The 25,778-nt window shown below is 44.3% G+C and overlaps 1 protein-coding gene across 1 annotated transcript in view; it reads left to right on the plus strand.

The window, feature by feature from the left end:
- Positions 1-3,022: 3,022 nt before the first annotated feature.
- The window catches only part of zgc:194930 (uncharacterized), a 43,805-nt gene continuing 21,049 nt past the window's right edge, over positions 3,023-25,778 (plus strand). The window contains exon 1 of the mRNA XM_031832574.1: positions 3,023-3,372. The gene's annotated coding sequence lies outside the window, so the exon portion shown is untranslated. The remainder of the gene's footprint in view (positions 3,373-25,778) is intronic.

Genomic DNA, 25,778 nt, shown 5'->3' on the forward strand with positions numbered 1-25,778 from the left:
TCTCTCCCTCATAGTTCTCTTAGGAGATGGACCTCTACTTGTATAAATTCAATACGGAAAGAGACAAGGGACGCAGGGTTTTCCCTAACCGTGTGAACATTACTTGTTTGCTTATAGTCTTAATAAGTATTAAATAATAAATAGATGTTTCCATAACATGCCCGATCAATTGTTTTCTGCCTCGTTTGGTCAACGTACAGTGGCAGGCTTAGTTCAACTGCTATCGTGAACGTGACAGATATGGAGATCACAAACAATCAAAGTTAGATGAGGTAAAAGACTATACCCGGGAGCGTCAGGGTCAGGGGTTAGGGCAGCCTGTCCAGAGGAAAAGACATGTGGCCAGCCAGCAGGTGTTGTTACCCAGGTTGTGGTGTGATTTTAGATATCTTCCCCTCTCTCTGTGTCTCTAGCCCGGTGACAGTTTTTGTATTGAGCCTGAGAAGGAGACACCCAAACATGACACTGCTGTGGATCAGGTAACAGAGAGAGAGAGAGAGGGAGAGAGAGAGAGAGATAGAGGGAGAGAGAGAGAGAGAGAGAGAGAGAGAGAGAGAGAGAGAGAGAGAGAGAGAGAGAGAGAGAGAGAGAGAGAGAGAGAGAGAGAGGAAGAGAGAGAGAGAGAGAGAGAGAGAGAGGAAGAGAGAGAGAGAGGGACAAAGAGGGAGAGAGAGAGAGAGAGAGAGAGAGAGAGAGAGAGAGAGAGAGAGAGAGAGAGAGAGAGAGAGAGAGAGAGAGAGAGAGGGACAAAGAGGGAAAGAGAGAGAGAGAGAGAGAGAGAGAGAGAGAGAGAGAGAGAGAGAGAGGGACATCATGTCCTGTTATTGTTGTAGTCATGTCCTGTTATTGTTGTAGTCATGTCCTGTTATTGTTGTAGTCATGTCCTGTTATTGTTGTAGTCATGTCCTGTTATTGTTGTAGTCATGTCCTGTTATTGTTGTAGTCATGTCCTGTTATTGTTGTAGTCATGTCCAGTTATTGTTGTAGTCATGTCCTGTTATTGTTGTAGTCATTTCCAGTTATTGTTGTAGTCATGTCCTGTTATTGTTGTAGTCATGTCCTGTTATTGTTGTAGTCATGTCTTGTTAATGTGACAAGTTGATGCCATCCACCATCCCTGTCAGGCTGAGTTGGTGTGGAAAAACATCTCTGGTGTTACGAGAAGAAAATCTGACATTCAGTGTTTTTCACCACCTGTGTGGAAACACACACACACACACACACACACACACACACACACACACACACACACACACACACACACACACACACACACACACACACACACACACACACACACACACACACACACACACACACACACACCAGTACCACCAGTACCACCACCATCTAAACAAATCCTTAGTGGCTGTTGTTAACCATGTTTGTCAGTTCATTTAGAGGAGACTGTACCCAGTATCATTTTTTATCATGCCTCCAAGATTTATGAAAATCCTATGGGTTTCTCTATTCGGATTAAACTACAATTTAGGTGTAGCAGGTGAATACTGCAAAAAGAAAGTGGATGAACACATATCACAGGTAGTCCTGAATTCAGATGTGTGTTTTTTTGTTTATTTATAGAAAATAAAAATATATTTTAAAAACTCCCCTTGTAGATTATCAGTAGCAACGTTTCCATTCAATTTGCGACAGATTTGCATGTAAATATTCTAAACTCTAAAGAAAATATGCGCATTTTTCCCACCAGTTGTTTCCACAGAATGGACTTGTTGGGGACTTGTTCGCGGATAAATAAATAAATCAGTGTGAGATGACGTAGTGCACACAAAATGTAGGCCTACTTTTTCGAGTAAATGTCCATGTACAGAATAAAAATCTAAAGGTCAATGTGTTTCCGTCGCATTTTCAACTCTGCGGATAATTTTGTCACAAAAACGGTTGCGTAGAATAGCAAGTGTGCCTCTGGTGTTGGCAGGCGGCCTCTAGCCAACAGCTACCAGATACAGTGGGGGTAAACTGTGCTGGTAGACTAGTCTACATGTTCACATAATGATGGATGAGAGCGAGAATCTTTGTGTTTGTCAAACGGCAGTCAGGCACCGATCATCATGTCGCCAGAATAAAACCATCAATATTTATTGGAAAGGAGCATCATGATCACCGTGCACTTTCACCACCTTGTGAAGTTTATCATAATTGATTTAATCTGCAGCCTAGTAATGTGATTGGTGTCCTGAAAAAATAGTGGGAGGACCACAAACCATATTAACATAGTGGAAGGACTTCGATATGATGCGATTATATCAATATTTGCACATAAAGGCGTTTCCAACAACTCGCATGATTCATTTTACAAACACAAAAAGATTCCACCATGTCGAACGAACAAATTATCTGTCGACATACATATATATATTAATTGTTTCCATCACAGCTGTCGTGATTTTTGTTGTTGACGTTATGACTTTACTCCTGTTATGACTTTACTTACTGTGGATGGGAACGTGGTTAGTGACGAGAATCGTATCAAACAGTGGTACGGGTGTATTCATTACGTTTCGCAACGGAAACGGTTTACCGTTTATGAACCAAACGGAAGCAAACAGAGTAAACGTAGTAAAACAGGGAGGGACCTACCTGCATTTGTCCAATAGAAACTCTCGTTTTTGTTGTTCCGTTTGGAGTAAACGTTTGTTTTGCAACAGAATCGGCGTAATGAATATACCCCTGGCTTGGTGACAGATGACAGGGGTGGCTGTGTCACTGTCATGTAAAAGGAAGTCATATTATATATGAATAAAATCAACCGATAAAAATTTGCACACTCTTTAAGCACCTAATATGAGCTTATGTTATGTCATATTAATTCTCAGTTTGAAAAGAGGCACTATAGCTCACGTGTTATGATTAATGTAAGGCTATTATAGTATTACTAATACTATCCAAATAGAATATTATCAAAACGTAGCCTATGTCATCCAGCCCTGATTCCACACCCTTGTTCATAAACGGAGCACCAGTTGGTTCAGAAAACAGTGCGAGTATTTAGAAGTTTTGTGATCCGGTTGAAGTCACATGATCGCTCATTATGGCCATGCAAACTAGGCAGCTTAAATCCAGGCCCTGCTTGGGCTAACATCAGACATTCAAATAGCCGTGCTTTTCTAGAGACATGGGACAAGGCAGTCACGGGGGGACCTTTCCTTAGCAGCGACAGACGGCAACACACACTACAAAGGAGCTATCATTGTCAAATATGAACAGAAACTATACTCTCTTTTCGGATGGTTTGAACTTTTCCCTTTCGTTGCTTTGCGGAGGTTGTGTGTTATAAATGAAAACTGAAGTTTTCCGTGAATTGTTGATACCTACGGCGAACGGGTGCCACACCTTCATTTAGCGCAACAGGTAAAGTATCTCGACCTCTCCTCTTCCCTTCTTAACGGTACATGTGAAGGTAATAACAGAAGCCTGCCTAGTAGTAGAAGACTACACAAATACGTTATTGCACATTTCCAAGTCAGATATTAACAACAACAACGGCAGAGAGTTGTACTTATTATGACGGGCATATGGCTACTATTTATACACATGCACAAAGTAGGTTTGCACATCTGTTGCGCTCGACTCAGTCATAGGCTTCCCATCCTAATTCCACGAGTAAATGTACATCTTTGAAAACTATTTCCATGAAAACAATTTATAGAATACACTTTGGAAAGTTGAGTTATTAAAAATAAAATTAGTTTAGTTTTTTTAGTAAATACAGCACTAAGGCGAGAGAATACGGGATGTCACATAATAAGACTTCCCCGTGTAAATAATTAAGGCTATTGGTATAAACTAAAAAAAAGTGTGTGTGTGTTTTATGTGGATCTACAGATGTAATGTCATTATTAACTACTGTATCAAGGTTTAATACTGTCGATTACCATTCCGTTGGAGACTGAAAAGCCCGAGTAGATTCGTTTTTTTATTTTATTTTTATTTCACCTTTATTTAACCAGGTAGGCTAGTTGAGAACACCTTTATTTAACCAGGTAGGCTAGTTGAGAACACCTTTATTTAACCAGGTAGGCTAGTTGAGAACAAGTTCTCATTTGCAACTGCGACCTGGCCAAGATGAAGCATAGCAATTCGACACACACAACAACACAGAGTTACACATGGAATAAACAAACATACAGTCAATAATACAGTAGAACAAAAGAAAACAAAAAGTCTATATACAGTGAGTGCAAATGAGGTAAGTTAAGGAAATAAATAGGCCATGGTGGCGAAGTAATTACAATATAGCAATTAAACACTGGAATGGTAGATGTGCAGAAGATGAATGTGCAGGTAGAGATACTGGGGTGCAAAGGAGCAAAATAAATAAATAAATACCAGTATGGGGATGAGGTAGGTAGATAGATGGGCTGTTTACAGATAGGCTAAGTACAGGTGCAGTGATCTGTAAGCTGCTCTGACAGCTGGTGCTTAAAGCTAGTGAGGGAGATGTGAGTCTCCAGCTTCAGAGATTTTTGCAATTCGTTCCAGTCATGGGCAGCAGAGAACTGGAAGGAAAGACGACCAAAGGAGGAATTGGCTTTGGGGGTGACCAGTGAGATATACCTGCTGGAGCGTGTGCTACGAGTGGGTGCTGCTATGGTGACCAGTGAGCTGAGATAAGGCGGGGCTTTACCTAGCAGAGACTTGTAGATGACCTGTAGCCAGTGGGTTTGGCTACGAGTATGAAGCGAGGGCCAACCAACGCGAGCGTACAGGTCGCAATGGTGGGTAGTGTATGGGGCTTTTGTGACAAAACGGATGGCACTGTGATAGACTGCATCCAGTTTGTTGAGTAGAGTGTTGGAGGCTATTTTATAGATGACATCACCGAAGTCGAGGATCGGTAGGATGTTCAGATTTACGAGGGTATGTTTGGCAGCATGAGTGAAGGATGCTTTGTTGCGATATAGGAAGCCGATTCTAGATTTAATTTTGGATTGGAGATGCTTAATGTGAGTCTGGAAGGAGAGTTTACAGTCTAACCAGACACCCATGTATTTGTAGTTGTCCACATATTCTAAGTCAGAGCTGTCCAGAGTAGTGATGCTGGACGGGCGAGCGGGTGCGGGCAGCGATCGATTGAAAAGCATGCATTTAGTTTTACTTGCGTTTAAGAGCAGTTGGAGGCCACGGAAGGAGAGTTGTATGGCATTGAAGCTCGTCTGGAGGTTAGTTAACACAGTGTCCAAGGAGGGGCCAGAAGTATACAGAATGGTGTCGTCTGCATAGAGGTGGGATCAGAGAATCACCAGCAGCAAGAGCAACATCATTGATGTATACAGAAAAGAGAGTCCGCCCGAGAATTGAACCCTGTGGCACACCCATAGAGACTGTCAGAGGTCCAGACAACAGGCCCTCCGATTTGACACACTGAACTCTGTCAGAGAAGTAGTTGGTAAACCAGGCGAGGCAATCATTTGAGAAACCAAGGCTGTCGAGGCTGCCAATAAGGATGTTGTAATTGACAGAGTCGAAAGCCTTGGCCAGGTCGATGAATACGGCTGCACAGTAATGTCTCTTATCGATGGCGGTTATGATGTCGTTGAGGACCTTGAGCGTTGCTGAGGTGCACCCATGACCAGCTCTGAAACCAGGTTGCATAGCAGAGAAGGTATGGTGGGATTTGAAATAGTCAGTAATCTGTTTGTTAACTTGGCTTTCGAAGACCTTAGAAAGGCAGGGTAGGATAGATATAGGTCTGTAGCAGTTTGGGTCTAGAGTGTCACCCCCTTTGAAGAGGGGGATGACCGCGGCAGCTTTCCAATCTTTGGGAATCTCAGACGATACGAAAGAGAGGTTGAACAGGCTAGTAATAGGGGTTGCAACAATTTCAGCAGATAATTTTAGAAAGAGATGGTCCAGATTGTCTAGCCCGGCTGATTTGTAGGGGTCCAGATTGTCTAGCCCGGCTGATTTGTAGGGGTCCAGATTGTCTAGCCCGGCTGATTTGTAGGGGTCCAGATTGTCTAGCCCGGCTGATTTGTAGGGGTCCAGATTTTGCTTCTCCTTCAGAACATCAGCTATCTGGATTTGGGTAAAGGAGAAATGTTGGGGGCTTTGGCGGGTTGCTGTGGAGGGTGCCGGGCAGTTGACCGGGGTAGGGGTTGTGGTACATGTTGTAGGACTATCTGAGATCGGAATACAGAGCTCGAGCTCCAAAACAGTCAATGGACAAGTGTTCCTCCATGTTGTCAATGTCAGTTAATGAAGTTAATGAGCTAACAGTAATAACAGTTGACTGTATTCGCTACCTAGGGGGGTGGGTGGCTCTGAAAACAGTTAAAAAGCTGTTTGCTTGGCCTCCGGCAACGTTGTACTGTGCCTGATGCCTCTTATGTAAAGTTAATATCTATCAGCTGTCGCAGGTCTCATCAATTTACCAAGTGGAGCTTTTTTTGTGCATGGATCGTTCTGTAGGCTCTAGGACTGTAAGTTTCTAAGCTAACAAACGACTGAGGCTGCCGTTCACATAAACCTCACCCCATAGGTGTTGTTCAAAAGACACAGACATGATGTCATTAGATATGTACCAGCAGTGTTGAACAGTGTAGGCCTCTCTCCTGACTCTCTCCTCTCTCTCCTCTCTCCTGACTCTCTCTCCTCTCTCTCCTCTCTCCTGACTCTCTCTCCTCTCTCCTCTCTCCTGACTATGTCCTCTCTCCTCTCCTCTCTCCTGACTCTCTCCTCTCTCCTGACTCTCCCCTCTCTCTCCTCTCTCCTGACTCTCTTTCCTCTCTCTCCTCTCTCCTGACTCTTTCCTCTCTCTCCTCTCTCCTGACTCTCTTTCCTCTTTCTCCTCTCTCCTGACTCTCTCCTCTCTCTCCTCTCTCCTGACTCTCTCTCCTCCTCTCTCTTCTCTCTCCTGACTCTCTTTCCCTCTCTCCTCTCTCCTGACTATGTCCTCGTCTCCTCTCTCCTGACTCTCTCCTCTCTCCTGACTCTCTCCTCTCTCCCTCCTCTCTCCTGATCTCTTTCCTCTCTCCTCCTCCTCTCTCCTCTCTCCTACTCTCTCCTCTCTCCCGACTCTTCCTCTCTCTCTCCTCTCTCCTGACTCTGCGTTTCCTACTCTCCTCTCTCTCCTGACTCTTTCCTCTCTCTCCTCTCTCCTGACACTCTCCTCTCTCCTGACTCTCTCCTCTCTCCTGACTCTCTCCTCTCTCTCCTCTCTCCTGACTCTCTCTCCTCTCTCCTCTCTCTCCTCTCTCCTGACTCCTTTCCTCTCTCCTCTCTCCTCTCTCCTGACTATGTCCTCTCTCCTCTCTCCTGACTCTCTCCTCTCTCCTGACTCTTTCCTCCCTCTCCTCTCTCCTGACTCTCTTCCTCTCTCCTCTCTCCTGACTCTTGTCCTCTCATCCTCTCTCCTGACTCTCTTTTCCTCTTTCTCCTCTCTCCTGATCTTCTCTCCTCTCTTCTCTCTCCTGACTCTCTTTCCTCTCTCCTCTCTCCTGACTATGTCCTCTCTCTCCTCTCTCCTGACTCTCTTTCCTCTTTCCTCCTCTCTCCTGACTCTCTGGGCCTCTCTCTNCTCTTTCTCCTCTCTCCTGATCTCTCCTCTCTCTCCTCTCTCCTGACTCTCTTTCCTCTCTCCTCTCTCCTGACTATGTCCTCTCTCTCCTCTCTCCTGACTCTCTTTCCTCTTTCTCCTCTCTCCTGACTCTCTCCTCTCTCCTGACTTTCTTTCCTCTCTCCTCTCTCCTGACTCTCTTTCCTCTCTCCTCTCTCCTGACTATGTCCTCTCTCCTCTCTCTCCTCTCTCCTCTCTCCTGACTCTCTTTCCTCTTCCTGGACTCTCCTCTCTCTCTCCTCTCTCCTTGACTCTCTCCTCTCTCTCCTCTCTCCTGACTCTCTTTCTCTCTCCTCTCTCCTCTCTCCTGACTATGTCCTCTCTCCTCTCTCCTGACTCTCTCCTCTCTCCTGACTCTCTCCTCTCTCTCCTCTCTCCCGACTCTCTTTCCTCTCTCTCCTCTCTCCTGACTCTTTCCTCTCTCTCCTCTCTCCTGACTCTCTTTCCTCTTTCTCCTCTCTCCTGACTCTCTCCTCTCTCTCCTCTCTCCTGACTCTCTCTCCTCTCTCCTGACTCTCTTTCCTCTCTCCTCTCTCCTGACTATGTCCTCTCTCCTGACTCTCTCCTCTCTCCTGACTCTCTCCTCTCTCTCCTCTCTCCTGACTCTCTCTCCTCTCTCCTCTCTCTCCTCTCTCCTGACTCTCTTTCCTCTCTCCTCTCTCCTGACTATGTCCTCTCTCCTCTCTCCTGACTCTCTTCCTCTCTCCTGACTCTCTCCTCTCTCTCCTCTCTCCTCTCTCTCCTCTCTCTCTCTCTGACTCTCTCTCTCTCTCCTTCTCTCCTCTCTCCTGACTCTCTTTCCTCTCTCTCCTCTCTCCTCTCTCCTGACTCTCTCCTCTCTCCTGACTCTTTCCTCTCTCTCCTCTCTCCTGACTCTCTTTCCTCTCTCTCCTCTCTCCTGACTCTTTCCTCTCTCTCCTCTCTCCTGACTCTCTCCTCTCTCCTGACTCTCTCCTCTCTCTCCTCTCTCCTGACTCTCTCTCCTCTCTCCTCTCTCTCCTCTCTCCTGACTCTCTTTCCTCTCTCCTCTCTCCTCTCTCCTGACTATGTCCTCTCTCCTCTCTCCTGACTCTCTCCTCTCTCCTGACTCTTTCCTCTCTCTCCTCTCTCCTGACTCTCTTTCCTCTCTCTCCTCTCTCCTGACTCTTTCCTCTCTCTCTTCTCTCCTGACCTCTCTTTCCTCTTTCTCCTCTCTCCTGACTCTCTCCTCTCTCTCTCTCTCTCTCTGACTCTCTTTCCTCTCTCCCCTCTCCTCTCTCCTGACTATGTCCTCTCTCCTCTCTCCTGACTCTCTCCTCTCTCCTGACTCTCTCCTCTCTCTCCTCTCTCCTGACTCTCTCTCCTCTCTCCTCTCTCTCCTCTCTCCTGACTCTCTTTCCTCTCTCCTCTCTCCTCTCTCCTGACTATGTCCTCTCTCTCCTCTCTCCTGACTCTCTCCTCTCTCTCCTCTCTCCTGACTCTCTTTCCTCTCTCCTCTCTCCTGACTCTTTCCTCTCTCTCCTCTCTCCTGACTCTCTTTCCTCTTTCTCCTCTCTCCTGACTCTCTCCTCTCTCTCCTCTCTCCTGACTCTCTTTCCTCTCTCCTCTCTCCTCTCTCCTGACTATGTCCTCTCTCCTCTCTCCTGACTCTCTCCTCTCTCCTGACTCTCTCCTGACTCTCTCCTCTCTCCTGACTCTCTCTCCTCTCTCCTCTCTCTCCTCTCTCCTGACTCTCTTTCCTCTCTCTCCTCTCTCCTCTCTCCTGACTCTCTCCTCTCTCCTGACTCTTTCCTCTCTCTCCTCTCTCCTGACTCTCTTTCCTCTCTCTCCTCTCTCCTGACTCTTTCCTCTCTCTCCTCTCTCCTGACTCTCTCCTCTCTCCTGACTCTCTCCTCTCTCCTGACTCTCTCCTCTCTCTCCTCTCTCCTGACTCTCTCCTCTCTCCTCTCTCTCCTCTCCTCTCTCCTGACTCTCTTTCCTCTCTCCTCTCTCCTCTCTCCTGACTATGTCCTCTCTCCTCTCTCCTGACTCTCTCCTCTCTCCTGACTCTTTCCTCTCTCTCCTCTCTCCTGACTCTCTTTCCTCTCTCTCCTCTCTCCTGACTCTTTCCTCTCTCTCCTCTCTCCTGACTCTCTTTCCTCTTTCTCCTCTCTCCTGACTCTCTCCTCTCTCTCCTCTCTCCTGACTCTCTTTCCTCTCTCCTCTCTCCTGACTCTCTTTCCTCTCTCCTCTCTCCTGACTATGTCCTCTCTCTCCTCTCTCCTGACTCTCTTTCCTCTTTCTCCTCTCTCCTGACTCTCTCCTCTCTCTCCTCTCTCCTGACTCTCTCTCCTCTCTCTCCTCTCTCCTGACTCTCTTTCCTCTCTCCTCTCTCCTGGACTATGTCCCCTCTCCCTCTCTCCTCTCTCTCCTTCTTCTCCTCTCCCTGAACTCTCTTCCTCCTTTCTCCTCTCTCCTGACTCTCTCCTCTCTCTCCTCTTCCTGACATCTCTCCTCTCTGCTCCTCTCTCCTGACCTCTCTTTCCTCTCCCTCTCTCCTCCTCTCCTGACCTATGTCCTCTCTCCGTCCTCTCCTGACTCTCTCCTCTCTCCTGGACTCTCTCCTCTCTCCCCTCTCTCCTGACTCTCTCTCCTCTCTCCTCCTCTCTCCTCTCTCCGGACTCTCTTCCGTCTTCCTCTCTGCCTCTCTCCTGACTATGTCCTCTCTTCTCCTCTCTCCTGACTCTCTCCCCTCTCTCCTCTCTCCCTGACTCTCTTTCCTCTCTTCTCCTCTCTCCCGACTCCTTTTGCCTCTCTCCCTCTCTCCTGGACTCTCTTCCTCTTTCTCCTCTCTCACTGACTCTCTCCTCTCTCTCCTCTCTCCTGACTCTCTCCTCTCTCCTCTCTCCCTCTCCTGACTATGTCTTCTCTCCTCTCTCCTGACTCTCTCCTCCTCCTGACTCTCTCCTCTCTCTCCTGACTCTGTTCCTCTCTCTCCTCTCTCCCAACTCTCTTCTCTCTCTCCTCTCTCCTGACTCTCTCCTCTCTCCTGACTCTCTCCTCTCTCTCCTCTCTCCTGACTCTGTCCTCTCTCTCCTCTCTCCCGACTCTCTCCTCTCTCTCCTCTCTCCTGACTCTGTCCTCTCTCTCCTCTCTCCGACTCTCTCCTCTCTCTCCTCTCTCCGGACTCTGTCCTCTCTCTCCTCTCTCCCGACTCTCTCCTCTCTCCTGACTCTGTCCTCTCTCTCCTCTCTCCCGACTCTCTCCTCTCTCTCCCCTCTCTCCTGACTCTCTCCTCTCTCCTGACTCTCTTCATGACTCTCCCCTGACTCTCCCCTGACTCTCCCCTGACTCTCTCCCTGACTCTCCCCTGACTCTCCCCTCTCTCCTGACTCTCTCCCGACTCTTCCCTGACTCTCCCCTCTCTCTCCCCTGACACTCTCTCCTGACTCTCCCCTGACTCTCTCCTCTCTCCTGACTCTCCCCTGACTCTCCCCTGACTCTCCCCTCTCTCCTGACTCTCCCCTGACTCTCTCTCCTGACTCTCCCCTCTCTCCTGACTCTCCCCTGACTCTCTCTCCTGACTCTCCCCTCTCTCCTGACTCTCCCCTGACTCTCTCTCCTGACTCTCCCCTCTCTCCTGACTCTCCCCTGACTCTCTCTCCTGACTCTCCCCTCTCTCCTGACTCTCCCCTGACTCTCTCCTCTCTCCTGACTCTCCCCTGACTCTCCCCTCTCTCCTGACTCTCTCCCGACTCTCCCCTCTCTCCTGACTCTCTCCTACCTAAAAACACTGTACACTGAATAGGTGTGTCCTACTCCCTCATGTAACCTAGTGACCAGCAGGAAGATGTCCACAAGGTCCGTTTTCATTTAGCAACAGACCAATGATCATCCTCTCAGTTGATCCCCAAAATTGAGCATTTACCATTAGCGTGGGAACCTCAAGACTGACTTCAGATTAGTGTTTAAAGAGCAGGACTCTCCAACCCTGTTCCTGGAGAACTGCCCTCCTGTCGGTTTTAACTCCAACCCTGTTCCTGGACAGATACCCTCCTGTAGGTTTTAACTCCAACCCTGTTCCTGGAGAACTACCCTCCTGTAGGTTTTAACTCCAACCCTGTTCCTGGAGAACTACCCTCCTGTAGGTTTTAACTCCAACCCTGTTCCTGGAGAACTGCCCTCCTGTAGGTTTTAACTCCAACCCTGTTCCTGGAGAACTGCCCTCCTGTAGGTTTTAACTCCAACCCTGTTCCTGGACAGATACCCTCCTGTAGGTTTTAACTCCAACCCTGTTCCTGGAGAACTGCCCTCCTGTAGGTTTTAACTCCAACCCTGTTCCTGGACAGATACCCTCCTGTAGGTTTTAACTCCAACCCTGTTCCTGGAGAGATACCCTCCTGTAGGTTTTAACTCCAACCCTGTTCCTGGAGAACTACCCTCCTGTAGGTTTTAACTCCAACCCTGTTCCTGGACAGATACCCTCCTGTAGGTTTTAACTCCAACCCTGTTCCTGGAGAACTACCCTCCTGTAGGTTTTAACTCCAACCCTGTTCCTGGAGAACTACCCTCCTGTAGGTTTTAACTCCAACCCTGTTCCTGGACAGATACCCTCCTGTAGGTTTTAAATCCAACCCTGTTCCTGGAGAGATACCCTCCTGTAGGTTTTAACTCCAACCCTGTTCCTGGAGAACTACCCTCCTGTAGGTTTTAACTCCAACCCTTTTCCTGGACAGATACCCTCCTGTAGGTTTTAAATCCAACCCTGTTCCTGGAGAACTACCCTCCTGTAGGTTTTAACTCCAACCCTGTTCCTGGAGAACTACCCTCCTGTAGGTTTTAACTCCAACCCTGTTCCTGGAGAACTGCCCTCCTGTAGGTTTTAACTCCAACCCTGTTCCTGGACAGATACCCTCCTGTAGGTTTTAACTCCAACCCTGTTCCTGGAGAACTGCCCTCCTGTAGGTTTTAACTCCAACCCTGTTCCTGGACAGATACCCTCCTGTAGGTTTTAACTCCAACCAAGGTCCAAGGTTTTGGGTGTAGTGGACTTGGGTGATTAGCTGATGTGATGTAGGGGTAGTGGAATTGGGTGATTAGCTGATGTGATGTAGGGGTAGTGGAATTGGGTGATTAGCTGATGTGATGTAGGGGTAGTGGGGTGATAAGGTGATGTCGGGGTAGTGGGGTGATGTCGGGGTAGTGGGGTGATGTAGGGGTAGTGGGGTGATACGGTGATGTAGGGGTAGTGGGGAGATGTAGTGGGGTGATAAGGTGATGTAGGGGTAGTGGGGTGATGTAGGGGTAGTGGGGTGATGTAGGGGTAGTGGGGTGATAAGGTGATGTAGGGGTAGTGGGGTGATAAGGTGATAAGGTGATGTAGGGGTAGTGGGGTTATAAGGTGATGTAGGGGTAGTGGGGGTGATGTAGGGGTAGTGGGGTGATAAGGTGATGTAGGGGTAGTGGGGTGATAAGGTGATGTAGGGGTAGTGGGGGTGATAAGGTGATGTAGGGGTAGTGGGGTGATGTAGGGGTAGTGGGGTGATAAGGTGATGTCGGGGTAGTGGGGTGATAAGGTGATGTAGGGGTAGTGGGGTGATGTAGGGGTAGTGGGGTGATGTAGGGGTAGTGGGGTGATAAGGTGATGTCGGGGTAGTGGGGTGATAAGGTGATGTAGGGGTAGTGGGGTGATAAGGTGATGTTGGGGTAGTGGGGTGATGTCGGGGTAGTGGAGTGATAAGGTGATGTAGGGGTAGTGGGGTGATAAGGTGATGTAGGGGTAGTGGGGTGATGTAGGGGTAGTGGGGTGATGTAGGGGTAGTGGGGTGATAAGGTGATGTCGGGGTAGTGGGGTGATGTAGGGGTAGTGGGGTGATGTAGGGGTAGTGGGGTGATAAGGTGATGTAGGGGTAGTGGGGTGATAAGGTGATGTAGGGGTAGTGGGGTGATAAGGTGATGTAGGGGTAGTGGGGGTGATGTAGGGGTAGTGGGGTGATAAGGTGATGTAGGGGTAGTGGGGTGATAAGGTGATGTAGGGGTAGTGGGGTGATAAGGTGATGTCGGGGTAGTGGGGTGATAAGGTGATGTAGGGGTAGTGGGGTGATGAGGTGATGTAGGGGTAGTGGGGTGATAAGGTGATGTCGGGGTAGTGGGGTGATGTAGGGGTAGTGGGGTGATAAGGTGATGTAGGGGTAGTGGGGTTATAAGGTGATGTAGGGGTAGTGGGGTGATGTAGGGGTAGTGGGGTGATGTAGGGGTAGTGGGGTGATAAGGTGATGTAGGGGTAGTGGGGTGATGTAGGGGTAGTGGGGTGATGTAGGGGTAGTGGGGTGATGTAGGGGTAGTGGGGTGATAACGTGATGTAGGGGTAGTGGGGTGATAAGGTGATGTAGGGGTAGTGGGTGATAAGGTGATGTAGGGGTAGTGGGGTGATGTAGGTGTAGTGGGGTGATAAGGTGATGTAGGGGTAGTGGGGTGATGTAGGGGTAGTGGGGTGATAACGTGATGTAGGGGTAGTGGGGTGATAAGGTGATGTAGGGGTAGTGGGGTGATAAGGTGATGTAGGGGTAGTGGGGTGATAAGGTGATGTAGGGGTAGTGGGGGTGATGTAGGGGTAGTGGGTGATAAGGTGATGTAGGGGTAGTGGGGTGATAAGGTGATGTAGGGGTAGTGGGGTGATGTAGGGGTAGTGGGGTGATGTAGGGGTAGTGGGGTGATAAGGTGATATAAGGGTAGTGGGGTGATAAGGTGATGTAGGGGTAGTGGGGTGATGTAGGGGTAGTGGGGTGATGTAGGGGTAGTGGGGTGATAAGGTGATATAAGGGTAGTGGGGTGATGTAGGGGTAGTGGGGTGATAAGGTGATATAAGGGTAGTGGGGTGATAAGAGACATTTATAAGAGGAGGGAGAGAGGTTTATTTTTTTAGCTAATGCTGATTATGTTTGTGGAATACATACACACACACACACACACACACACACACGCCGTCATTGAAAATAAGAATTTGTTCTTAACTGACTTGCCTAGTTAAATAAAGGTAAAATAAATTTAAAAAATCCACCATTTGTGATTTTGTTCTGCATAATTTTTTCCGTTTAGTGACATTTCAGTGACTAAAGTGAGCTATACAGGAGGTGTCAGTGTCAAACACGTTGCAGCCATGTTGGAGGAGAGGCAAATATAGCAGCCTGTTTCTTACAGGATGAAAGTCCTGGTGTCGACCAAGTTCAGTCAATACTGATGGGGTGTGTGTCTGTTTTGTGTTGTGTGTAGTTCGGTGTCTAATGAGTTCCTATTGTTATTGTATTGTAGTCCTCATGACATATCACCATGACTACAGGCACAGTGGTAACCCATCGGGCCTTGCCTGGCTTATTCAAATGACACTGTACTTTTAGTGCTGAGTCATGGTGTGTTTCGGGCTCACGTTGCTGCTCTGAAAAAATAAACATCTGTAGCCTGATTATTTTTGGACCGAGGCGTTATATCTGTGATACTGTACGTGTGTTACGGATGGCGTTACAACTACTGTACTGAGTTCGCTCGACGCTGTGATAACATCATCGTCTTCCTGTCGAAGTCCTTTGGTTATGACATTTGACATTTGCAAATGATTTCCTGGTGTCACTATAGTACAGGCTTGGTAAGCTCTCTGACGCGCCCAACTGTCGAATGGAGAAACAGAAGAGTGAATGAGAGGGAGAGAGGCGTGGATTCTGCATCAATTCGGTGGGTTTTAAAGTCTTAAAAAGACACAAAGTTGATAAGAGAGGTCCTACATGGCTCTACAATATATAAAAACACACACACACACATCAGAAGCATTCCCTACCATACCGTACTTGAGCAAGGTTCTCATGACAGCAACGAACTATTAAAGTGAAACAGGGAGAGAGAGACAGAGGAGATGAGGTGAGATTATAGACAGGGACAGAGGAGATGAGGTGAGATTATAGACAGGGGACAGAGGAGATGAGGTGAGATGATAGAGAGGGACAGAGGAGAGGAGATGAGGTGAGATGATAGACAGGGACAGAGGAGATGAGGTGAGATTATAGACAGGGACAGAGGAGAGGAGATGAGGTGAGATGATAGACAGGGGACAGAGGAGAGGAGATGAGGTGAGATTATAGACAGGGACAGAGGAGATGAGGTGAGATTATAGACAGGGACAGAGGAGAGGAGATGAGATGAGATTATAGACAGGGACAGAGGAGATGAGGTGAGATTATAGACAGGGGACAGAGGAGAGGAGATGAGGTGAGATGATAGACAGGGGCAGAGGAGATGAGGTGAGATTATAGACAGGGGACAGAGGAGATGAGGTGAGATGATAGACAGGGGCAGAGGAGATGAGGTGAGATTATAGACAGGGGCAGAGGAGATGAGGTGAGATTATAGACAGGGACAGAGGAGAGGAGATGAGGTGAGATTATAGACAGGGACAGAGGAGAGGAGATGAGGTGAGATGATAGACAGGGGACAGAGGAGATGAGGTGAGATGATAGACAGGGACAGAGGAGAGGAGATGAGGTGAGATGATAGACAGGGGACAGAGGAGATGAGGTAAGATGATAGACAGGGGACAGAGGAGAGGAGATGAGGTGAGATGATAGACAGGGGACAGAGGAGATGAGGTAAGATGATAGACAGGGGACAGAGGAGAGGAGGTAAGATTATAGACAGGGGACAGAGGAGATGAGGTAAGATGATAGACAGGGGACAGAGGAGATGAGGTAAGATGATAGACAGGGGACAGAGGAGAGGAGGTAAGATGATAGACAGGGGACAGAGGAGATGAGGTGAGATGATAGACAGGGGACAGAGGAGATGAGGTGAGATGATAGACAGGGACAGAGGAGAGGAGGTAAGATGATAGACAGGGACAGAAAAACAAAGAGAGAGGAGAGACATGTCAGCACTTCTCCCATCACCACCACACCTTCCTGTCACCCATATAAACCCCATCTCCTGTGTCCACACACACACACACACACACACACACACACACACACACACACACACACACACACACACACACACACACACACACACACACACACACACACACACACACACACATACACACACACTCACACACACACACAGACACACACACACACACACACACACACACACACATACACACACACTCACACACACACACATACACACACACTCACACACACACACACATACACACACAGACACACACACACACAGACACACACACACACACACACACACACACACACACACACACACACACACACACACACACACACACACACTCACTCCTGAGCCAACCTTTCTAAATGTCTTAAGGAGTCATTTTTGTGAACAGTCTCCTAACTGGAGACTTATCATTGGAGGAAGTGACACATTACATTTAATTACCACTAAGATTACAATACATATTCATTTGATGATTTGGTTTCAAACTAATTTCCTGGATTTCTACTTAGCATAGATTTATGTTCCCTACTCGGTCTATCGATTTGATAGCATGTCAAATCTATGTGAATAAATTCTATGTTTTCTTTTATCCTGTAACAGGGCATAGTGTAAGCATGTGTTCAAGCTAATCAACGTTTATTTAAGCTAAACAATACAATGAAATGTCTACTAGCAATTAAGCTCTCCTCACAAACTGTGCAATGATATCAAGCTATATGTACGTATTTACATTAGACTGTAGCCTACTAATAGCTATACCATAGAGTCGTAGTCCTATTAGACTAATGATTGTTTATTTGTTCCTGAACTGGCCGAACAGCAGAGCTATCCTTCAGCCATCCTTCAGCCATCCTTCAGTTATCCTTCAGCCATCCTTCAGTTATCCTTCAGCCATCCTTCAGCTATCCTTCAGCCATCCTTCAGTTATCCTTCAGCCATCATTCAGCTATCCTTCAGTTATCCTTCAATTATTGTTCAGCTATCCTTCAGTTATCCTTCAGTTATCCTTCAGCCATCCTTCAGCCAGCCTTCAGTTATCCTTCAGCCATCCTTCAGCCATCCTTCAGTTATCCTTCAGCTATCCTTCAGCCATCTTTCAGTTATCCTTCAATTATTGTTCAGCCATCCTTCAGCCATCCTTCAGCTATCCTTCAGTTATCCTTCAGCTATCCTTCAGTTATCATTCAGCTATCCTTCAGCTATCCTTCCATTATCATTCAGCTATCCTTCAGCTATCCTTCTGCTATCATTCAGCTATACTGTTTCACTATAAACACCTCCTCATTTCTAATGACATTTTAGGATGGTTAGCTGAAGCTGAATAGTCACATTTAATTTTCTCATTTGTCAAAACTCAACGAAGCCACTAGGCAGGTTGTATGCTTTGATTGAAACAAAATACAAGAAAGGCTAATAGTTAGTTTTAACACCACCTGCTCTTATTCTCTCACCAAACTGTCATTAAAGAAGATCTAAATACACGTTCCCATGAAACTGATGGAGATCAAATCAAGGGACTGGCAGTTTGGGACATTTTTTTCACCCGGTAAAACGTGAAGGATTATCTTTCACGATTGACAGTAAGGATAGAATATTAGGTAGCCTATGGCTAACTTGGGTGTATGTTATTATCTATGTTCTTTAGATAATAATGTTCTGGACGTTGCAATTGGATGATGCATTTGACACATATTCCATTATGACAATATTCAACTTTGATTGAAGAAATTATGATGTCATTTTTTGTTTTGTTTTATGGACTCCCTCACCTAAAAACATTCTACTACACCAGTGGCATCAACAACTCGAGAACTGTTGTTCCTCTGTCATAGTGCTCATTATACTGTAATTACACAGGCAATGAAAGGTTATTAAGTTATCCACAAAGTACATAACTACAGTGTATGTGAGTTTGCTTTGCCTGCCAGTATTTCTGTAGGACAGGTTGGTATCTCTAGACTGGTATGAGATGACACACTTATTTTTCATCTAAAGATTTTAGTGCAATACCTTTGGACTGAAACTCTAGGTTCGGGGGTTTAGTTTGGTCTGAAACCCTAGTGTCAGGGTTTAGTTAGGTCTGAAACCCTAACTTCACGGTTTAGTTTGGTCTGAAACCCTAGCTCCATGTGTTTAGTTTGGTCTGAAACCCTAGCTCCGGGTGTTTAGTTTGGTCTGAAACCCTAGCTTCGGGGTTTAGTTTGGTCTGAAACCCTAGCTTCAGGGTTTAGTTTGGTCTGAAACCCTAGCTCCGGGTGTTTAGTTTGGTCTGAAACCCTAGCTTCGGGGATTAGTTTGGTCTGAAACCCTAGCTTCGGGGATTAGTTTGGTCTGAAAGCCTAGCTTCAGGGTTTAGTTTGGTCTGAAACCCTAGCTTCAGGGATTTGTTTGGTCTGAAAGCCTAGCTTCAGGGTTTAGTTTGGTCTGAAACCCTAACCGAAAGGTTCCTGGTTTGAATACTTGAGCCGTCAAGGTGAAAAATCAGTTGATGTATCCTTGAGCCAGGCACTTAACCCTAATTTTGCTCAAGGGGCGCCATACCTCTGTGGCTGGCTGACCCTGTGAAACAACACATTTCACTGCACCTATCTGGTGTATGTGACAATAAAACATATTTTATTTCAGGCCATATGTGAAGCCTATATTAAGGGAAAAAAACAAATCTTCCCCTTGCCTTTGCACATATCGATCTGATTGCCAATGCGATATGCCCCCCCCCCCAACCGATTCCATTCCAAATCACATCTAGGGAACAATCTTCAGCAATTCAACTTTCATTGCCTACTTTTCCAAAATGGAATGTTTCACTTTCCTCCTGAGGAAAACAACTAGGAGAATGTCCTGGAGGTTTAGCCCTTCTTATCTCCTCAGATCATAAGAAATATAAAATGCTATTACCACCGATAGACAATGACCAATATCAGAATCAATGACAGGTTATCTGACACACAGATTGAATTGTCCAACTCACTATTCCCCGTGGAAGTTATCCAAGGGAGAGCGACGACTGGTCATGTTGATGTTCTGATGCATCTCTGAGGCTGACACTATTGATGACAGGGTATTGATGTGGTGTAATATTTGAGTGACGGTAGGGCCTGTCATTCATCCCTCCTCCTTCTTCTGGTCTACCTGGCATACTTATGAGTCCCTGTCTGTCTGCATGTCTGCCTCTCTGTCTGTCTGTCTGTCTCTCTGCCTGCCTATCTGTCCTTCTGTCTCTCTGTATGCCTGTCTGTATGTCTGTCTGTCTGTCTGTCTGTCTATGTATCTATCTATCGGGGCGGCAGCGTAGCCTAGTGGTTAGAGCATTGGACTAGTAACCGGAAGGTTGCGAGTTCAAACCCCCGAGCTGACAAGGTACAAATCTGTCGTTCTGCCCCTGAACAGGCAGTTAACCCACTGTTCCTAGGCCGTCATTGAAAATAAGAATGTGTTCTTAACTGACTTGCCTGGTTAAATAATGGTAAAATTTAAAAATTTAAAAAATCTATATGTCTGTTATAGTGTTATAGTATTATAGTGTCATAGTGATCTAGTGTTCTAGTATTATAGTGTAGTAGTGTTATAGTATTATAGTATTATAGTGTTATAGTGTTATAGTTGGATAGTTATAGTATTATAGTGTCATAGTGTTCTAGTGTTCTAGTGTTCTAGTGTTCTAGTATTATAGTGTTATAGTGTTATAGTTGGATAGTTATAGTATTATAGTGTTATAGTGTCATAGTGTCATAGTGATCTAGTGTTCTAGTATTATAGTGTAGTAGTGTTATAGTATTATAGTATTATAGTATTATAGTGTAGTAGCGTTATAGTGTTCTATAGTATTATAGTGTTCTAGTGTTATAGTGTTCTAGTGTTCTAGTGTTCTAGTGTTCTAGTGTTCTAGTGTTATAGTGTTATGATGTCATAGTGTTATAGTGTTATAGTGTTATAGTGTTATAGTGTTATGATGTCATAGTGTTATAGTGTCATAGTGTCATAGTGTTATAGTGTTATAGTGTTATAGTGTTCTAGTGTTCTAGTGTTATAGTGTTCTAGTGTTATAGTGTTATAGTGTCATAGTGTCATAGTGTCATAGTGTTATAGTGTTCTAGTGTTATAGTGTTATAGTGTTATAGTGTTATAGTGTTATAGTATTATAGTATTATAGTGTTATAGTGTTCTAGTGTTCTAGTGTTCTAGTGTTCTAGTGTTATAGTGTCATAGTGTTCTAGTGTTATAGTGTCATAGTGTTCTAGTGTTATAGTGTTCTAGTGTTATAGTGTTATAGTGTTATGATGTCATAGTGTTATAGTGTCATAGTGTCATAGTGTTATAGTGTTATAGTGTTATAGTGTTCTAGTGTTCTAGTGTTCTAGTGTTCTAGTGTTCTAGTGTTATAGTGTTCTAGTGTTATAGTGTTATAGTGTTATAGTGTTATAGTGTTATGATGTCATAGTGTTATAGTGTCATAGTGTTCTAGTGTTCTAGTGTTCTAGTGTTATAGTGTTCTAGTGTTCTAGTGTTCTAGTGTCATAGTGTTCTAGTGTTCTAGTGTTATAGTGTTATAGTGTTATAGTGTTCTAGTGTTATAGTGTTCTAGTGTTCTAGTGTTCTAGTGTTCTACTGTTCTACTGTTCTAGTGTTATAGTGTTATAGTGTTCTAGTGTTCTAGTGTCATAGTGTTCTAGTGTTCTAGTGTTATAGTGTTCTAGTGTTCTAGTGTTATAGTGTTATAGTGTTATAGTGTTCTAGTGTTCTAGTGTTCTAGTGTTATAGTGTTCTACTGTTCTAGTGTTCTAGTGTTATAGTGTTATAGTGTTCTAGTGTTATAGTGTTCTAGTGTTATAGTGTTATAGTGTTCTAGTGTTCTAGTGTTCTAGTGTTCTAGTGTTATAGTGTTATAGTGTTCTAGTGTTATAGTGTTCTAGTGTTATAGTGTTCTAGTGTCATAGTGTTCTAGTGTTCTAGTGTTATAGTGTTCTAGTGTTCTAGTGTTATAGTGTTATAGTGTTATAGTGTTCTAGTGTTCTAGTGTTATAGTGTTCTACTGTTCTAGTGTTCTAGTGTTATAGTGTTATAGTGTTATAGTGTTCTAGTGTTCTAGTGTTATAGTGTTCTAGTGTTCTAGTGTTATAGTGTTCTAGTGTTCTAGTGTTCTAGTGTTCTAGTGTTCTAGTGTTCTAGTGTTATAGTGTTCTAGTGTTATAGTGTTCTAGTGTTATAGTGTTATAGTGTTCTAGTGTTATAGTGTTATACTGTTATAGTGTTATAGTGTTATAGTGTTATAGTGTTCTAGTGTTATAGTGTTCTAGTGTTCTAGTGTTATAGTGTTATAGTGTTATAGTGTTAAAGTGTTCTAGTGTTCTAGTGTTCTAGTGTTCTAGTGTTATAGTGTTATAGTGTTATAGTGTTCTAGTGTTCTAGTGTTCTAGTGTTCTAGTGTTATAGTGTTATGATGTCATAGTGTTATAGTGTTCTAGTGTTATAGTGTTCTAGTGTTATAGTGTTATAGTGTTATGATGTCATAGTGTCATAGTGTTATAGTGTTATAGTGTTATGATGTCATAGTGTCATAGTGTTCTAGTGTTATAGTGTCATAGTGTTATAGTGTTCTAGTGTTATAGTGTTATAGTGTTATGATGTCATAGTGTCATAGTGTTCTAGTGTTATAGTGTTATAATGTCATAGTGTCATAGTGTCATAGTGTAATAGTGTCATAGTGTCATAGTGTTATAGTGTTATAGTGTCATAGTGTTATAGTGTTATAGTGTAATAGTGTCATAGTGTCATAGTGTTATAGTGTTATAGTGTCATAGTGTCATAGTGTTATAGTGTTATAGTGTCATAGTGTCATAGTGTCATAGTGTCATAGTGTAATAGTGTCATAGTGTCATAGTGTTATAGTGTTATAGTGTCATAGTGTCATAGTGTCATAGTGTTATAGTGTCATAGTGTCATAGTGTCATAGTGTTGTAGTATATAGGTTGAATCACAAAACCAGCTGTACTGTGAAAGCCTCAAGGTCTGGAGTTGTGAACAGCCTGTTATAGTTCACCTCAGGTAACAGAACTAACTCAAACCTGCTCACCAAGCAGAGACCTGAAGTTCAAACAGGTGTTTTCTTCTTTCCATCAGTACCCAGGCCGTGTAAGCTTGGGAGTGGGCCAGGTACTACAAATGCTGATACTGTTTGTTTACCAGGACAGTTCAGTTAACTCCTTTCATTATGTCACTGGCTCTCTCTTGTTCAGCAGAGCAACTCAGTTAGCCCAAGGCAGACCTGGGTTAGAAATGCTTTTGACTGCCTGGAGTGTCAGATGTTTTCTATTGGCTTTATTAAGTCAGACAAGTTCAATCAAGCACATTTATTTTATTTTATTTTATTTTATTAAGGGTCTGTTTTAGTCCTCATTTGGACGAACCTTCAAAGAGTCCAGAACAGCTATGTATTAGATTGAAATGGTTCTTATGTATGAATTGAGTTTATATATTGAAAGGTTTCTGGTTTTTGCTCAGATAAATTATTCCATTTCTTTATGGCTCTGAATCTCAATGTTATTTTGCCTGTTTCTCTTTTCTGTCTGGACAACACATAGATGGTGGACAATCTATTCCTAGTGTTGACTGAATGTCTCTTACCAACTGAATACCGTTGTGAATAGAACTTGGCCATTTTAAATTATGTATATTATAAAATAAAATAAATATGTTTTTTTTCTTTCAATTATCTTGTTGATTTGACGACCAACCAAGAGCATTGAGCATGACTTCAACAGAAGAACTATATGTCCACCTCAAAACAATCCTTACTGCCTTGTTCTGTGCAATCTGCAACCTTCCCAATTTCACTTGCTGATATAAAGTATTTGAAATCATTTTTGAATCGTATTTCAACCCAGGTCTGTTTTCTTGCTCATCGGCGTATCTTAGCTAAGCCTTAAGCCCAGTCGTAACACGAACGTTCTGTTCTGTCACCTCTGTCTCAGTTGTCAAAGACAAGACAGTGGAATATGTGCTTGTCTCAGCTGACCCCAAGACAGAATGTTCTACCTGTCACGCCCTGGTCTTAGTATTTTGTGTTTTCTTTATTATTTTGGTCAGACCAGGGTGTGACATGGGTTATTTATGTGGTGTGTTTTGTCTTGTTTTTTTTGTAGGTATTGGGATTGTGGCATAGCAGAGTTGTCTAGGTAAGTCTATGGCTGTCTGGAGTGGTTCTCAATCAGAGGCAGGTGTTTATCGTTGTCTCTGATTGGGAACCATATTTAGGCAGCCATATTCTTTGAGTGTTTCGTGGGTGATTGTTCCTGTCTCTGTGTTTGTTTGCACCAGATAGGGCTGGTTAGGTTTTCACGTTACGTTTATTGTTTTGTATTATATCGTCATTATTAAAGATGAATCGAAATAACCACGCTGCATTTTGGTCCTCCTCTCCTTCGACACAAGAAAACCTTAACACTAGCCTGAAGGCTGCGGGTTCAACTGTTGTGACCTGGTGTCACGTTGTCAGTTCTCAGTCAACGGAAACTGGTTTTACCTTTGCAAATATCCTCCCAATTCCTATCTCAGTCATTTTTAGCAATGTGCCTCTGGCGAAACGCACCACTGAACATGTTGAAGTAATTCAGAACTTAATACATTTAGCTTCCGTGTAGATAATACATTTAGCTTCCGTGTAGATAATACATTTAGCTTCCGTGTAGATAATACATTTAGCTTCCGTGTAGATAATACATTTAGCTTCCGTGTAGATAATACATTTAGCTTCCGTGTAGATAATACATTTAGCTTCCGTGTAGATAATACATTTAGCTTCCGTGTAGATAATACATTTAGCTTCCATGTAGATAATACATTTAGCTTCCGTGCAGATAATACATTTAGCTTCCGTGTAGATAATACATTTAGCTTCCGTGTAGATAATACATTAGCTTCCGTGTAGATAATACATTTAGCTTCCGTGTAGATAATACATTTAGCTTCCGTGTAGATAATACATTTAGCTTCCGTGTAGATAATACATTTAGCTTCCGTGCAGATAATACATTTAGCTTCCGTGCAGATAATACATTTAGCTTCCGTGTAGATAATACATTTAGCTTCCGTGTAGATAATACATTTAGCTTCGGTGTAGATAATACATTTAGCTTCCGTGCAGATAATACATTTAGCTTCCGTGTAGATAATACATTTAGCTTCCGTGTAGATAATACATTTAGCTTCCGTGTAGATAATATATTTAGCTTCCGTGTAGATAATACATTTAGCTTCCGTGTAGATAATACATTTAGCTTCCGTGAACATAATTCACACAAAGCCTCGTGTCGATATGTTTGTGCTACACCTAAAATGTGTTTAATTTGATCTTGGCGGTTTTAGGAGGGTTTAATCAGAGAATGGTGTAGTTAATACTCATAGATAAAAATCACAATGGGATTAATGGGTCCTTTTCTCCCAAAGCCCAGAGAAAGGTTATTTATTTGAATGTGCTGAGTTCACAGAACTGGATGTGAAAACGTCAGCAACTCTCTGATCCCGACAACCCAACAAACAGGTGTCATTGAGGGGATTGGCTGAATCTGTGCACTAAATGAGCCAATCGAAGCCACTAGCTAAGTGATAGACCCATTTCCTGACATTCGACTGTCTCTCTCTCTCTACCAAACAGTCCAAAGCCCTTTTGAAACACGCTGTGTCCCTGACCTATCAGTCCTGGGGCATGTTTAGTAGGACACATCGTAGGAAAACATTTTTGCAACAGTAAATCTAAACTGTTATTACTGGACAAGTAAAAAATAACCCTGTAACAGATATTGCGACTTGTTTCAGAGTTGCAGTGAATGTCAATGTGAGGAACAATGTGGTATAAAAAATTATAATTGGAGAGAAAAAAAGAGTAATTGTCTTTATATGTTATTCGTATCTTATTTCACAGTGATGTTTATATCATAATAATATCCGTAAGCACCGCATAGTCTCTCAGGAAGAAAGATGGCCGCTGCGTTTAAGATGTACAAGGGTCATTGGATATTTCTTGCAGCTACACTTTCTTCTGTTTCTCAGTAAAGACCAAAGCTGGAGGTAGAAAGACACTGTGTCCTTGCTTCTCTCTTTCTCTCTTTCACTAGCAGACGAACCCATTCGAGACTCGTCGATAAATTATTTACCCAGGCAAATAAATGCTAAAGCCTAGGGAAACATACAAACACACAGCCGGGAGAGAAATCCTGTATACACACACACACACACACACACACACACACACACACACACACACACACACACACACACACACACACAC

The sequence above is a fragment of the Oncorhynchus kisutch genome, linkage group LG9, assembly GCF_002021735.2.
Source record: "Oncorhynchus kisutch isolate 150728-3 linkage group LG9, Okis_V2, whole genome shotgun sequence".
In the NCBI taxonomy this organism is placed as follows: Eukaryota; Metazoa; Chordata; class Actinopteri; order Salmoniformes; family Salmonidae; genus Oncorhynchus; species Oncorhynchus kisutch.